The sequence below is a fragment of the Octopus bimaculoides genome, chromosome 3 (assembly GCF_046866305.1).
Source record: "Octopus bimaculoides isolate indiv1 chromosome 3, ASM4686630v1, whole genome shotgun sequence".
Classification (NCBI taxonomy): Eukaryota; Metazoa; Mollusca; class Cephalopoda; order Octopoda; family Octopodidae; genus Octopus; species Octopus bimaculoides.
The window spans coordinates 107,696,393-107,710,899 of NC_142930.1; the positions used below are offsets into that span (position 1 = coordinate 107,696,393).

Consider the following 14,507-nt stretch of genomic DNA (forward strand, 5'->3'; position numbering starts at 1 on the left):
AATGAGCCCGACATGATTCGACACGCATCCTACTGGCCTGGAGTCAGATGTGTGCTATAGCAGTTAGTTAATGCTATCTGGTAGCCGTTGTCTTTCTTCTCTAAGCGACTGCAATCTAAATACATCACTTTTGGACAGGAATTATTGGCAGCATATTTAACTCTCAAGCATTTTCGATTCATGCGAGAAGGTTCTGTTTTCATTAACTATACGGATCACAGACCACGTTTTCAACACGATGCCCGATCGTTATTCAACCAGAGAAGTTCATCACTTCGAATTTATACTCCAGTAGACGACGGACATATGTCATATCCAGAGCTGAGCCAACGCAGTGGCCGAAGTACTTTCTCGCATACAACTGAACGCATTACACACCATTGCTGCTATCGAGCTTCGACCGATCGCAGCTGATCAGGAAAACAACGAGGAATTTGTAGAGTTCTGGAATTCTTTATTCCAGCTGGTTCCTCTTCTTTCTCTTTAGAGTAACAATTGTATCTGTCATGAACGCCCGCATGTACCACAGAAGCATTGATGTCAGGTATTTTCCCCCCGCTTTGCACTATTTATCGCTTCCTGGTATCCGCTCCACATAATAGCTTATGTCGACCTGTTTTGTATGGGCTGGTATCAACGAGGATACCTGCAAATGGCCCAGGAGCTGCATCGCATGTCAAAAAGATAAAATACACCACCATGTTAAGTCACCACTTGATACTTTTGCCACACCTGACGCATAATTCCAACATGTGCATATTGACATCATGGGACCACTTCCCCCTTTCCAGAACTGCACGCATCTGCTAACCTACTTCAACTGATTCTTCTGACGGCCTGAAGTTCAGTCGGATACTTCAGCGGAATCTATTACCAACTCTGCATTTAACAAAGTTATAGGCGTGTAATTATCAATTATATTTCACTCCCTTCATTCGCAATTCCATTTCACCTCTACTCACTCCTTTTGGAGTGCTCTATGTTTGCTATCAATTTCAGTTTTAAAACAACAGTACGGGGTGAACAGCAGTGAACATGTCTACCACGTAAGATTATTGAAACCCAGCGATTTGTCTTCGTACAGCCACTCAGTGCTTCATACATCACAACAGACGTTAACAGCTCCTCGTGACAAGCAGCGAAGTAGGTAATGAATTTCATCTGTAGCTCACAATCACTCCTGAACAGTTAAAGTTCGCAGAGAAATTACAGAACCGATTGGATTAAGACAGCATGCGTAGGCCAATCATAGCCTAAATTTGTTACTACGTCACTCCCCGTCCCATCTAGCACATCAAACAGATTTCGCTTTATAGTAACTAAAGAGCATGTCCAGACAACGCAACATTTGTTTTTTGCATTAAAGGAATATCCGAGCAACAATTTTTGCCGTTACTATTTTGAATTGCAATGCTTTATTAACAATCTCTTCCAAATTGCCTTCTAACCTATCCTCCAATCTGTTATTTTCTATCGTTGCATCCCTGCCGAATGTTACCGACTGTAATCATTCTCTTTAATTGATGGTTATTCCTCCCCGCCTAGTGAAGGCGCAATGGCCTAATGGTTAGGACAGCGGACTCGCGGTCATAGGATCGCGGTTTCGATTCACAGACAGGGCGTTGTGAGTGTTTATTGAGCGAAAACACCTAAAGCTCCACGAGACTCCAGCAGGGGATGGTGGCGAACTCTGCTGTACTCTTTCATCACAACTTTCTCTCACTCTTTCTTCCTGTTTCTGTTGTACCTGTATTTCAAAGGGCCAGCCTTGTCACACTGTGTCACGCTGAATATCCCCGAGAATTACGTTAAGGGTACACGTGTCTGTGGAGTGCTCAGCCACTTGCACGTTAATTCCACGAGCAGGCTGTTCCGTTGATCGGATCAACTGGAACCCTAGACGTCGTAAGCGACGGAGTGCCAACAATAACAATAATTCCTCCCCGCCCGTCAACTCCTTCCTGACCATTAATCAGGAATCTATAAACACTCTGTACAGGGAACGGTACTTTCAGCTTACAGTAATTGCGATACTGTCTATGTATTTTATCTAAGTTAACCGTGCAAATAATAAGCTTGTTATCTGTGTAACCAACTACTCCGAAATTCTAGAGCTATCTCTACCTGCTTATATAACAAGACCTCTATCTTGTTACAAACTGAACAACTGATGCAGTTTGTCTAAAACCACATTGACACATTCATAACATCCAGATGGCACCAATCAGTAAGTTGGCGCTACCTAATCAGGTTTGCAAAGTTTTCTTCTTTTCTTTACTTTCAACCAATCCTAATATGAATCTAGGGTACCATTCTAGTCTTTCACTAAGTCTATTCAATGGATCATACTAAGAATGCTTCTAGACATTTCGTTTTGTGTCGGGAAGCCTGATCTCTCAATTCAAGTCGAGTCAGATCAGGCCAAGAATGTGCAGATACCATTTTTATTATTGTCCTCTTTCGGGACCATCGGCCGACCATTTGAGTCTAGGATGATTGCTATTATCTCTAGACCCAGATTTTCTCGAAACAAACATTGTCAAGAAAAGGGATCACCGAACGAGGCGTACATCAAGCAGTAAAACCTACAAGAAACGACAGTTTATGTGTCTTGGAGGTCATGATTTTTTTGATGTCTGCTACAAGTGTACAGAGTAACTTATGATCGTTTATCAAATACTTTTGTTTCCAGGCGTAGGAGTGGCTGTGTGGTAAGTAGCTTGCTTACCAACCACATCGTTCCGGGTTCTTTCCCACTGCGTGGCACCTTGGGCAAATGTCTTCTACTATAGCCTCGGGCCGACCAAAGCCTTGTGAGTAGATTTGGTAGACGGAAACTGAAAGAAGCCTGTCGTATATATATATATATATATATATATATATGAATGTGTGTGTATATGTTTGTGTGTCTGTGTTTGTCCCCCCAACATCGCTTGACAACCGATGCTGGTGTGCTTACGTCCCCGTAACTTAGCGGTTCGGCAAAAGAGACCGGTAGAATAAGTACTAGGCTTACAAAGAATAAGTCCTGTGGTCGATTTGCTCGACTAAAGGCGGTGCTCCAGCATGGCCGCAGTCAAATGACTAAAACAAGTAAAAGAGTAAGAAGCAACGTACTCTATGTTAGGCGGAGAAAAAGTAGGATAAGCTAATGATCTTGTTCCTGAAGAAATGGTGAGACGGTATCTTAGTAGTCTCCGAAAGACCTTCCCCAAAGGTCCTTTATTCACTCTATTCGTGAATAAATACTCCGGTATTTCTGAGGTCAATAATTTATGTACTGTTCATGTATTAGAGTCGATGTAATTGAATAAAACATTTCCCCCTACAAGAATTGGGATAATGTGCCTATGTTAGCAATCATTATTATTATTATCGTCATTGTACTGCCAAATTGGGGTATTTCGATTCGTTTGTGCTACATTATTAGTAATAATAGTTATCAATCGCTTCCTACGCAATTAATTTCAGATTGTTAGGGGAGCAGAAAATTTCTACGCTGTATTTAGTCACTTTCGTTTCATTCTGCTTTCACCAGCCATTTTTTTCGATTAAATAAGAACTAGTAAGATGCCGAGGACGACTGAATAAATCTCTATATTTTTTATGTGGTTAAGAAGCTTACTTTGCAACTACGTGGTGTTGAGATCGGTTCCACTGCACAGCATCTTGGTAGACGGAAACTGTGTGGAAGCTTGTCGAGTATACAATCAGTTTTCGTCTACCAAATTAATTGATAATGCATTGGTCGGGCCGGGGCTATAGGAGAATATACTTGCTCGTGGTTCCACGCAGTGGAACTGAACCCAAAACCACATAGTTGCAAGGTGGGCTTCTTAATCACATACGATACATATATAGTAAGGAGTAAATATTCAAAATTGAATATCTATATGGATATTATTATTGTTATTACCATTTGTGGAAAATATAGAGAATTGATAATAATAGCAATAATAATATAGGTGGCTGCAGGCATTAAATAGCGTTAGATAGCTATAGAACTAAAATTTATATTTATCATAAGGGCATACGAGGCACCTACCTGCTAGAAAGTGCAGTTAAAACCTTCAACTTAACCACCAATGATACTGAAAAATTTCACGGACAACAACAGTAAAATTTTGGGAGCGCAGTTGAAGGATAATCTTAAGTTGTGCCTATTAAATAAATGTCCGTATCTATGTGACCGTGTAAAGTGTTTGTCCATCAATCTAAAGAATATTTTTTCCATGCATGTTTTAACATTGAGTGAGAAGGGTGGGGAAAACCAAACGACATTACGGTGGCTCTTCCTTTTGCAGGTGCCAGGGCCCGGTATATAGGAGATGCGTTCCTTAAACCCACTGGATGTCAGAGGCTCCCATCCGTTCTCTTTGGTCTCTACAGAAATGACGCTCGGGCCATCACTAGAGGAGCGAACGGGCATACTCTCGATAGGCTTAGGAAGGATCTAATTAGCACCCTTAGCTCCATGTGGATCAAGATAACAATCGAGATCAACCTCACCATTGTAAACTTTTTAGACGTTATGTTAGAGCTGAGTTCCTGTTTTTACAGACCTTACCACAAATTAAAAGAGAGGCTGTCCAACATTAACTCAGCCTCCTTCCACCCGCCTATCGTGTTCAGGAACCTAGTGAAATTTGTTAGCAAGAGATTGCCGAACCTGCCCTCAAGTGAAGAAATTTTCAATGGTGCGGCCCCTTATTACAACGAGGTTCTGGCGTCCAGTTGGTTTAAGGACCACAACTCCTATATGCCAGGCACTACCCCACTCAAAAGAAGCACCACCGTCAAGTTGTTTGGTTTGCTCCACCCTTCTCACTTAACGTCAAGATTTGCACGGGAAGATTTTTCCTAAGAGTGATGGACAAACTTTCCACATAGTCACACAGATACAAATGTTTGTTTAATAAGCACAACTTAAGAGTATCCTTCAGTTGTGCACCAAACATTAGGAAAATTTTAATGAGCATCCCTAAGCCGTGAGCAGAGGCAGAATGCTCACGTAGGGTATACAATGACTTCCCAGTGGTTGTGGTGGAGAGAGGGATGGGGTCGATACGAAACCAAGGGGATTGTGCATGAGGCTGAAGTGGTAGCCGCCACTGGCAGCCAGAGTAACAGCCTAAGCATCAACGGTATATCGGTCGACAACAACAACGACAACAATAACAGCAGCTACGTTGGTGACCAGAGTTATTGCCTAAGCAGCAACGATGCATCCGCCATCAACAGCAACAACGACAACAATGGTAGCGGTGACAGAGATGGCGACGGCGGTGGCGACAGCAGCGCTTCAAGCAACAAAGACAACTATACCAACAATTACGACGGTAGCAGCAGAATCAATTTTGAGGCCGGAAATAGTTGCTAAGCCAGCAGCTACAGAACCACCAGAATTATGACCAGGAATATCAGCATCGGCAGCAACTCCAGCAACAACTGTCACATCCGAGCCGGAGTTAACGAAAAAACAAAACAAAAAAAAACATCGGTGGTGGCAGCACATCTTATACACAGACACGAAAATATGTCGGTTCAACTGCTCCCCTGCTTAAGTAACATCTGAACAACCACAAGTCCTGTTTTAGGATACCGGAAAGGCGCAACATCACGTCCCTGGCCAACCAGGTATGGGGTTTGAAAGACGAAGGAAGCTCATACATAATTAAATGGAAACTCCTTGAACAACCGGGGGCTTATATGAACGGGAGCAAAAAGTGTAAGCTTTGCTTGGCAGAGAGGGCATGAATCCTAAACAAAAACTCGCTCGACCTTTTTAAACTCCAGGAAAGAAATATTCAATCAATGCCCGCATCTAAAACTGTTCCTACTTCAGACTTAGAATGCCCCATTCGTTGAATAGTCCCGCCACCACTCCTTCGAATATCAGCATGGCCGGAGCCGGTGCAAGACAGATAACCCCATTCCACCCGCAGTACGGACAATTATTTTTTGCTTAAAAACCAACTGACCGTTACGTATTTCTTCCTCCAGTTGTAGACAAGCTTTACACCTTCAGCCATTTGAGTTTGACGAGTCACCTATACTGTTAAAGGTTATGTAGATGCGAAACTAATGGTCACTCTATTGCTGGCAATAACTTTTAACTTCCAAATAATATATATATAAGTTCTGGGGTTGATTTGACAGACTAAACACTTCAATACGGTGCCCCAGCATGGCTGCAAGTTAAGTGAGTGAAACAAGTAAAATATTTATAATCACTGTAATCCCACTCAATAAATGTACAATCTTATGTCTCAACAAAAAAAATCAATATCTTATATCAGGAGGGGTTGGTTTATAGTAAAAACACCTTTTTGTAGAAGATAAGAAATAGGGTAACACAAGAAAGAGTTATCTGGTGGTTCTTGTATTCATTGTCGCGTGGTACGTTAATGTAAGAGTAATATAGATTAGGCTGGGTGAAGTGGCTAGCGGTATTTCGTTTGCTGTTACGTTCTGAGTTCAAATTCTGCCGAAGTTGACTTTGCTTTTCATCCTTTCGGGGTCGATTAAATAAGTACCAGTTACGCACTGGTGTCGATGTTATCGATTTAATTCATTTGTCTGACCTTGTTTGTCTCCTCTAAATTTATCCCTCTGTTGGCAATAAAGAAATAAATACTGTCAATGTTTTGCCTTCATCATAATTAATGGTTATTTACGAACTGTTGTTATTTCTTATTAAAATAGATACCATAGAGTAGAGAGCAAATGAACACATGCCATAACGAATGACAGATCGTGTACGTACAGTATAGTGTGACTAATATTATAGAGAAGTGTGACAAACTGCACATATGAATGTGACGATTTCGTGTAGTGAATCGCATTGTCTATGTCCAGTATTTTGTAACAAACCTCGTGGATTGGGGTGTAACAGATTCTGTACAGTAAAGTGTATTCCATACTATAGTGTGTGACAAACTATTTGATAAATAGTACTGTAGCGTGTATTGAGGCTGCACAGTATTCTGACAGAACGAAGTGATGAAGCGTGTCTGTCATAGTCTACAGTACAATATTGGCCACACGCTCCTGTACGGCGTCCGTCATACTTCATTGCATAGAATCTATCACATACTTCGATGGGCAATCAACTTCTACTGTACAGAGTTCGTAGACAATTCTTAGTACAGTGGTTTATAGCGAACCCTATACAAAAGAGGTGACAGATTTTGAATAATGGTCTATGACGGTAATCGAAGATTAGAGGACATCCTGTACTGTAAGATACATTGTGACAAACCCCGTTCAAAAGAATAAAGCAGCTACTTTATGTTAATGTTTGATAGGCATCGTGTAAACTGTTTGGAATTTGCTCAATGAAGGGATTATATGATTTAAAAAGTTGCTGTTTGTATACATAAGAGTGTAGTAGAGTCTAACGAACACTTTACTGTACAATGTAACAAGCACTGTACAGTTTAGTGTGACGGATTCCAAGTATAACAGCCGATATAGACTGTTCATGATCGAGTTATTTACAATGCAGAGTGACGAAATGCGTAGAATGGAGTGTGACGGTTTTTACAGTAATGAGTAACAGATCTTATAACAGTTGAATTTAACTGACACTTTTAGCAGCAGTGTTTGATGGGCTGCACATTTCAGTGCAACAGATTCCGTACTATAAAACATAACGGACTTAGTGTACTGAATGCAACAGACCTGTTTCAGTACAGTAGAATGTCACAGACAATTTACTTGTTAAAGTGTTATGAACTGTTTCGAGTCAGAGTGTGACGGATTCTTTACAGTACAGCAGGATATGAGGATGTAACAGAATTTTTACAATAAAACAGATTGTAGCATATTCTTGGTAATAATGTCCGTTAACTACCTTCCAAGCCCATTCAAACTGTAGTTAGGGGATCGTGAAAAGAGTGAGTTTTTTTTAATGCTAGTATATGAAAGAGATATTGCAAATAAAAAATGTCAATCGTCTCAACTTACCGAATATCTTGTCAGAAGAAGTTAGAGGAGCAATATAACATATGACAATGAGTAGAAACTTTTTTTTAAATACCCGAGTAAATTTAAACGTGACAAGAACGCTAATGTAATTTAGAAATCATTTCTAAAAGGAGCTAAAATGTCAACATTAATTTGAAAAGTTATTTGCTTCAGGTTTATAATTAATTTTAAAATTGGGCAAACTTGAAAATTTCACAACAATGCTGGTTATTAATGTTGCCTGTTTATAAAAAATTAAATGTCAATAACACGGATAGCATTTAAAACACTGGTGTGAAGTGGATAAAAGCAACTCCTGTTATTAGTATGTATTTGTGCTGTCCTTGTGGTTAACAAAGAAATTATTATTAATATCAGTATCACAATTCCACTATTTTTATCCTGTGAAAGGCACACGTACTCTATTTTACTGCACCTGTTCTTGTGTCCATTTACGCTATTTCCACTTCTAGGTTTTTATGTTTGAAAGATTTTTTTCAACGTCCTTTGGCAGTTTATTGTTATTTAGACAAAGTACATCACTTAACGGAAGTCAATATTATTATTTTTATTTATTTATTTTTCTTTCATCACATCTCCCTTTTTGAGATTTTCTTCCGAGGGAAGTTTAATATTTCTTCCGTTTAGGCACTACTTCCAACCATTCTATTTGTTTCCTATTTCTTGTGCTGCTACGCCTAGGTTCGATTTCTTGTGGCGTTGTTATAGAACACTTCTTGTGGCGTTGTCATAGAACACTTCCATGGGTATCTCTTTTCCCTTTTCCGGATATCTATGTTTTAGCTAGTCTTTTGTGTTCCCATTTTCGCTTCTTATCATATATGTCATTCTGCCTATTCTTTTTGTTACTATTCCGTCTTCCCAACCGTGTTTTCCATTTTTATGTATTTTGAAAACCACCTTGTCACCGATATCAAATTGCTTTGTCGTACATTTAGTGTTTTTCTTATTTGTTTTTCTTACTGGTAACAGCTTGTCGAAGATTGACTTTATTTTTCGAGCAAACATTAGTTCTGTTGGCGACTTGCCCGAAAAAGTGTTTGGGTTTGGTGTTATCCTATAAACCCTCAAAAATTGTGTCTCTGCTACGTCATCGATTAGCTCGTTTCTTGATTTCTTTAATGCTCTTTTAAATGTATCCACGAACCTTTCCGCTTGCCCGTTTGATCTTGGGTGATACGAGGGAGTAGTGGTATGTTCAATTGAGCAAATTTTGCAAAAATTCTTAAATTCATTCGCCGTGAATTACGTACCATTATTGGAGATTATGGTATCCAGGACACCATACCTGGCAAAAAGTTCGTGTAGAAATTCCACGGTTACCGTGGATGTCGGTTTTGTACATTTACATTTCTGACCATTTTGTAAAGCTATCTACCACTATTAGATAGCATGATCAGTTTAACGGCTCTGCGAAGTCTATGTGTAGTCCGAACCATGGAATATCGGTCATGGGCCAAGGTTGAAATTTTATAGGTGGTGATTTCGCTGTCAGAGTGCAACCTCTGCAGGATTTTACCAACTTCTCAATATCTACATCCATTTTTGGCCAGTAAAGATAACTCCTCATAAACGATTTCATCCTAGAAATTCTTAGATGTCTAGTGTGAAATTCCTTTAACATTCGACCTTCTAGTGAGGTAGGCATTACGACCCCTGTGCATACATAAGCACATTATCACATATCGAATACAAGTTCGAAATTGTGTTACGTCCAGCCACACGTGTTTTTTTATTTGTTTTTTATGATCTCACTATTTTTTCATTTTTATGATAAACTCGTCCGTCTCTGCCTTAATTTTTATTTCTTCCAATGTCACAGGCAATTCACGCACAACATTGCACAATTTATTTTTTATTTCATTTCCGGATTTTAGTGCCGCTATCACTGTGTCTTCTAGTGGTTCGCTGTATTTTGGCATTAACTTTGACAAACCATCTGCCTGTCCCAATTTTTTCCATAGCAAATACTTTATTTTGAAGTCGTAATTCAGTAGGATCGTTCCCCTGCGCTGCAATCTGTTGGCTGTATGTGTGGGGATACCCTTTTTTGATCCATAGATCAATAATAATGGGCAGTGGTCTGTCTGCAGACGGAACCATCTTCCAGGTCTAAATTTATAAAAATTTTTTACTGCAAATATGATGGCTAATGCCTCTTTTTTTGTTTGACTGTAAATTTTCTCAGCCGAGAACGCGAAGTATGAGCTACTACTTTCAGGCTACCATCTTCATATTTGGGTAAAACCACGGCTCCAATACCATTTTCACTTGTATCTGCTGCCACTACCATTTCTAAATTCGGGTCAAAATGTGATAACGACAATTCCGACATTAAGACGTCATTAATTTCTTCAAAAGCTTTTTGGCATTTGTCCGACCAGTTCAACTTAATATCTTTTTTAACAAGTTATTCAAGGGTACTCTTAAATCGTGCATATTCGGTATGTATAGCTGGTAGTAATTTGCGAGCCATAAAAATGCTTGTAACGTTTTAATGTTTGTCGGGGAAGGCATATTTTTTAGTGCACTCGCCCTTGACGGGTCTGGTCTGCATCCATTTTCATCAATAATCTGCCCTAGATATTTTATTCTTGGCATAAAAAATGCACACCTTTCCTCTCTGAGCTTAAACCCATAATCTTTTAATTTTTCGAAGACCTTTTTAACATGCTCAGCATGCTGCCCCCGAGATTCACTTTTTATGAGTTTGTCGTCAAGGTAAGCTACATCAAAATCCGAACCTGCGAGCATAATGTCCATAACCTGTTGGAAAATGCCAGGTGCTACCTTTGTATCAAAGGAGAGTCTATTAAATTTATACAACCCTTTATGGGTATTTATTATTACTCATTTTGAACATTCTTCATCGATTTTTACCTACAAATATGCTTCAGATAAGTCCAACTTTGAAAAAGATCTTCCTCCATTTAACTTCGCGAAAATTTCCTCCGGACTTGGCAACAGGTAATTATATGGCATCAAACATTCGTTTAATCCCGTTGAAAAATCAGCACATACTCGGATTTTATTATTTTTTGTTCTTGACATAAGCTGTTGGGGATGCCCAATTCGTGTTATCAATTTTTTCAATAATGCCAAGCTTTCCAAGTCTATCCAGTTCTTCGTTGACCTGTTTCAATGCTACGAAAGGTAACGTTCGTTTTTGTTTAAAAACCGCTATAGCATTTTCTTTCACTTGAAACTTCGCTTCTGTTTTGATGCAAAGACCCAATTCCTCAGAAAAAAAAATTCAGGAAAAATTAAAAAAAACCCCCCAAAACTTTTGTTTTAAATCTTCCGACTCCTTATTTGTACTGGCAGAAGAACTATTCACATTTTTACAAAAAATATTTATGGGGAGATCCCATAAGTTAAATAGTTCCGTCCAGTCCGTTCCAAATAAATTTGTCGTATTTTTCAATACAAAAACATCACTTATCATTTCGCCCATAAAATGCAATTTTTTTCCCGAAAAACCTCGCGCAATTTTCGAAGTTTTCTTTAATCTAAGTTTCCCTATTTTTCTGCATGTATCTTATTAATTATCGTGATATCACTGCCCATACCCAATTGTAACCTGATATTCACATTATTCATTTTTATGGACACAAATTTTCTTTTCTGAGCCTCACTTAGAACTATTGTTAACCATATATTCCTTGTAGAGTTTTTTTTTTGTTTGACCCTTTTTTTTGTTCCTCTATTTTATGTCCGATTTTTTCACATCCGAAATATTTACGATTTTGAAAAGGACAATTACTTCTAAAATGTAAACCTAAGCACCCATAGCATGAATTTGGTATTGACGTTCCTTTTTCTTATCCGTTTCAGGTCGATACGCATGTATCTGAAAGCAATCTTTTTTTAATTTTATTGACTGGAGAGAGCTACTGCTGGAAGGCCATATGTCTGGCAGCAAAGATATAAATAATTGACCTTTCAATAAATTTTATTCAATGAAATTATTTCCATTATTATTAATGACTTTTGCCCATCTATCAGGCAATTTAAATATTCCATCAGCACAAAATTTGACTGGTTTTGAAGAAAAAAGTTATCTAGATGCATTTTGACTACATCTAAGTCGTTAAATGTTTTCCCTTGCAATGAGTTCTGTAGAGACAAAAACAAGTGGCAGTCGGATGGTGCAGTATCAGAAGAATATGGTGAATGGATTAAGAGATCCCAGCCAAGTTCATTTAACTTTGTTCGGGTAGCCAAAGACACATCTGGTTCGAGATTAGTGGGAAGAATGAAGGAAATTATTCTTAGACGTGATACCTAACTCGAACGTTTGCAACAGAGTGAACTCTAGCTAAAGACATTCAGGCAGTGATGTTAAATCTGATATTTGATTTAGTCTACCACCAAGAAGAACGATCTCTCCGGTGAGTTTTTCACAGAATTTCATATTACCAAATTCCATCCACAAGGCTTTAGCGGACTCGAGGTAATGTTGGGAAATAAAATTCCGCCGAGGTCGACTTTGTCTTTTATTCTTTCGGGGCCGATAAAATAAGTACCAACCAAATACTTGAGTTGATGTAATCGACTTACCCGCCGCCCGAATTTGCTGACCTTGTGCCAAAATTTGAAACCAATATGAAGTAGTGACTGACTTCTAATGTGATATTATTCTGTTTCTTTTGACGCATGCATGTCGATGATGTTGATATGTTACTGGACAACCAGTTTCAGTTGTTCACCGGTGTTGCATTTTGTCCGTGGCTACTTCACATCTCAATAGTTCAACCTACAGACAATTAAGAAGGCATAAAATGGTTCGCTGCTGTGTAGTGATAACACTATAAATTCATTAAAGTCACAGGAGTAGACTGTTGTGAATATCAGAAATAGTCTCGTTATTATTTATTCTACTTGAAATGTCAATTATTTATATCTTTGCTGCCACACATATGGTCTTCCAGCAGTAACCCTCTCAGTCAAGATTTGATATCAGTCTCTTGCAGCTAGCAGGTATTTATGGGAGCAATTGTCTTCGAAGACTCATATTGTCGTTCAATGCTCGAAATGAGGAGTAGATAGACAGCCGACAACTGATGAAGAGTCGCCCTTTGTATTACTTCTCCAGTTTTCCATTTTTTCCTCTCGTTTGCGTATTAAACTTATTTGTTTTCGCATTTCATGTTGTTTGCTGTTGGTGACGTCCTGTACCCATATATGCATATATATATATATATATATATATATATATATGTATATATATATATAGTGAGAATTTACAAAAAGACAAAAGCAAAAGACGAAGACGGGTGTGTAAACAACAAACAGATGTATTAGTTTAACGCTCGGGAAGTGAGAAAGTCTTTTACGTTTCGAGCCTACCCTCTTCGACAGAAAGGAACACAGAAATAAACAGGGGGAGAAAATAAAATAAAAGGCTTTGTGGCTAGCGATCGATCATGGCGAATGCCGGACAGAGGGACTCATACAGGAGAGTTAGGAAGAAGGGGAGATAATAAAGCAGTGGTGATTCCAAAACGAAGGTGTGCGTGCGTGTGTATGTGAGAGCGTGTATGTGTGTGCGGGTGGTGTGATGTGGTGTGGAGTGGTGTGATGGCGTGATGGTGTTGGGGTGTGGGGGAGTCGAGAGTGGGGAAAGCGAGGGTGGGATGGGATGTATAGGGATGGTGGGGTTGGAATGTGTAGGAGTGGGGTGTGTATGTATATATATATATATATGCATATATATATTATTTATTTATTTATTTATTTATGTGTTTCAGCCAAGTGGCTGCGGTCATGCTGGTGCACCACCGCGATTTTCACGTTCCTCGCATGGCTCTTCTCCCCCACCTGACATGGTCCAATCAAGAGTTTTGATGGCACATCTGGTGTATAAGAGAAATTGACACAGCTGCCCTAAACTGCGTCTCATTACGAGCCATTGGTTCGTCTGGTATCTTGGAGAGGAAAGCGTCAAGTTTTGTCTTGAAGACCTCCGCATCCATGTCTTGCATGTCTCTCAAATGTTTTGGCAGGGCATTGAAGAGCTGAGGTCCTCTGAAACCGAGGCTGCTGCAGTATCTCGTTCTTATGTGAGATGCAGTGGACGGTACCTTTGGCATCATGCAGTGGCGACCCGTGCGGGCATTCCTGTAGTACTTGATACCAAAGTTTGGCACCAGTCCTTCCAGTATTTTCCATATGTATATTATTACATATCTCTCCCGCCTGCGCTCCAGGGAGTGGAGACCTAGTGCCTTCAGTCGCTCCCTGTAGTTCATCTGTTGGACTGTGGCGATCTTTTTTGTATAGTGCCGCTGAATTGCCTCGAGTTCTGCTGTCCGCTTAACACTGTGTGGTGACCACAACTGAGAGCAATAGTCTAGGCGGCTCAGAACAAATGTCTTCCATAGAATCAACATGACTTTTTGATCCCTTGTACGGAAAGTCCTCAGTATCCACCCCGCCAGTTGTCTGCACCTTGCTGTCAACTTGACAATGTGCATGTGAAATGATGCATCACTACACATGTTGATGCCCAGATCTCT

General features: G+C 39.5%; 1 long non-coding RNA gene across 1 annotated transcript; it reads left to right on the forward strand.

Annotated features, from left to right (window-relative positions):
* Positions 1-10,744: 10,744 nt before the first annotated feature.
* On the forward strand, positions 10,745-13,133 carry LOC149136650 (uncharacterized). Its single transcript, XR_016241170.1, has 2 exons — positions 10,745-10,956; positions 11,824-13,133. It is a non-coding gene; the product is annotated as an uncharacterized LOC149136650 (long non-coding RNA).
* The last annotated feature ends 1,374 nt before the right edge of the window (positions 13,134-14,507 follow it).